We start from the raw sequence: 2,408 nt of genomic DNA, 5'->3' as shown, positions 1-2,408 counted from the left end.
TCATGATCTCTGCTAGAACATGTAGAACAAATCTGTGCTTTCACAAGGGGTGAGTTAGGGAGAAAAGCATTCTTTAGAGTGGAAGTTAATTCTTCAAGTTTCTTGTTGGTTTCTCTTATCCCTGCATGAAGATCAGCTTCCTTTGAAGTTACTTGCAACACTCCTCATTTTGGGTTGGCATTTCTTCCATTTTGACTTGCTCCTATTTCCTGTAGGTCAGTTTCAGCCACCCTTTCCAAAAGATCAAAGACTTCATCCTCATAAGCCATATAGAACGAGCCACCAGCTATTTGATTCACTTTACTTTTAAAAATATCAGGAAGTGATTCATAAAAAATTTCAGCTAGCTGACATTTTTCTATTCCATGGTGAGGGCATTTTCGGATTAATTCATTGAACCTTTCTCATGATTCACTAAATGCTTCATGATCATGGGGATAAAATTTCTGAATTTCTTTTGTATGAAAATTAGTTTTGGAAAGGGGATAAAATTTATGTAGAAATTTATTCTGCATTTCTTCCCATGAGTTAAATGTTATGCCTAAATTTCTATACCATGCGAAAGCCTTATCTCTCAAAGTAAGCGGAAAATATTTCATTTTTAAAGCTTCAGTAGTTAAACAAGGAATATTTTGAGAGGAACATCGAATATGAAAATCATCAAGAAATTCTAAGGGGTTTTGAGAACAATGACCAGTAAATTCAGGTAGAGAGTTCAGTAGGGCATTGTCATACCTAAACATAACCCCCTCACCTACATTGATGTTGATGCCGGTTTGCCGTAGACTTCCTGATGGAGTAGATCTATCCAGCATCGTCCTTCTCCTCCCTTGTGGTGGCTGACGATCTTCTGCCATATCGACTTCTTCTTTATCTTGAGCTGTAAGTGTTGCTGGAAGAGCAGGATATTGAGTGTCTAGATCTTCCTCAACACTAGTCCCAGCCTTAGACCTTGTTAAGACCATCAATCTCCAAAAAAGTAGTTAGAAGTACCATTTGTTGAGGGTTAGCTACCCTCAACTTTGGAAAAAGAGGAAAAAATACAAATTCACTAAAAACAATCACCGTGCTCCCCGGCAACGGCGCTAGTTGATAATTCAGATTTTGGGGTAATTAGTGATGAGTTAACTTCACTAATTAGTGTCGTTGGTTTATCCAAATTAAAACAACAAAAATTTATAATAACCTTACTAGCGTAGGGAGAGTAAGGGTCGATCCACAGGGAGCAAGGGTTTTTTTCTTAGGAATTTGTGCTTTAGTTATGTATTTTTTAATAATTTTAGAGGTAGGTTTACTTCATACGAAGATAAATAACTAATGAAATAAAAATATATAACAAAGAAAAATAAAATATTATTATAATATTATAATAATATTAATAGGCAGAAAATATTTTTTTGTATTTTTTAAGAGTATTTGAAAGCTAAAACAAAATAGGAAATGAAACAGTTTGGCGCTCTGGACTTAGTCTAAAATTGGCTAAGTCCGGATGCCAAATGGGGAAGGTGCCTTAGTGGAGGAGAGAGAAAAAAATGGACTGTACTAAAATCACTCTAGAATGAGTTCTAGAACGAATTTTAGAGCGTGGTTGGATGCACTGAAACCGTCTGGATATTGGCTAGCTGATCCAAGACTAATTAAAAGACAAAAGACGAACAGAAAAGAATGACAAAGGAGAAATAATAAGGTAACCTCTTTGTCACACCCGCTAAGGTCCAAGGGACTTCTTCTTCTCCTTTCCACCAGCTTCTTCAGCCCTGGATGCTTCCTGCTCAGCCTGGCACTCACTGAGGTGAATGGATCTATGACTCAATTGTACTTAGGCCACCAAACATTACTTTGGATTGAATCACAAGATGAATTTTACAATAGGGTGAAGGGGTTTATATAGGGAGAGAGAGCAAAGGAGAGCCATTGGATTTTTAATACAATGGATGGCCAGATCTTCTTTTCAGGGTCATGATCCACATCCATTATGGTCCTCCAATCAGCATTGAGACGTTTGAAATACCCCTTGGACGTTCAAGGCTTCTTTCCTTAATTAGCATTAAAGGTGCTATCTTTAAGTCTCCACCCTTGGATGTTTTGTGGATTGAACGGCTGGATCTTCTTCTCTGGCTTGGATCCACGTCCAAGGTTGTCCTCCAATCATCATTTAAGCCCCTGAAATATTCATAAATAATCATGACTGGACCTTCCCCTTGCCCTCCTTTATTTGGCCCAACATGCCTCTCATAGTGGGCTTAGTGGAGCTTCCTTAGTGGGCCTTTAGACTAGAGCCAATTGTCTTGCTTTGGGCCTTCTTTCTTGGCACAGGGTTGTGGCTGAGCCTGCTCCTCTGGTCCAAATAGCTTCCTCTTCATTTAATTATCCCCTTTATTCATGAAAGTTTCACCTAATTCCTGCAT

General features: G+C 38.3%; 1 non-coding gene across 1 annotated transcript; it reads left to right on the top strand.

Annotated features, from left to right (window-relative positions):
- Positions 1 to 360: 360 nt before the first annotated feature.
- Positions 361 to 469, top strand: LOC144708998 (small nucleolar RNA R71). Its single transcript, XR_013582942.1, has one exon. It is a non-coding gene; the product is annotated as a small nucleolar RNA R71 (small nucleolar RNA).
- The last annotated feature ends 1,939 nt before the right edge of the window (positions 470 to 2,408 follow it).

This window comes from Wolffia australiana, chromosome 10 (genome assembly GCF_029677425.1).
Source record: "Wolffia australiana isolate 7733 chromosome 10, ASM2967742v1".
Taxonomy (NCBI): Eukaryota; Viridiplantae; Streptophyta; class Magnoliopsida; order Alismatales; family Araceae; genus Wolffia; species Wolffia australiana.
Note: the sequence above shows the minus strand (reverse complement) of the source record. Positions and strands in the feature narration are given on the sequence as shown.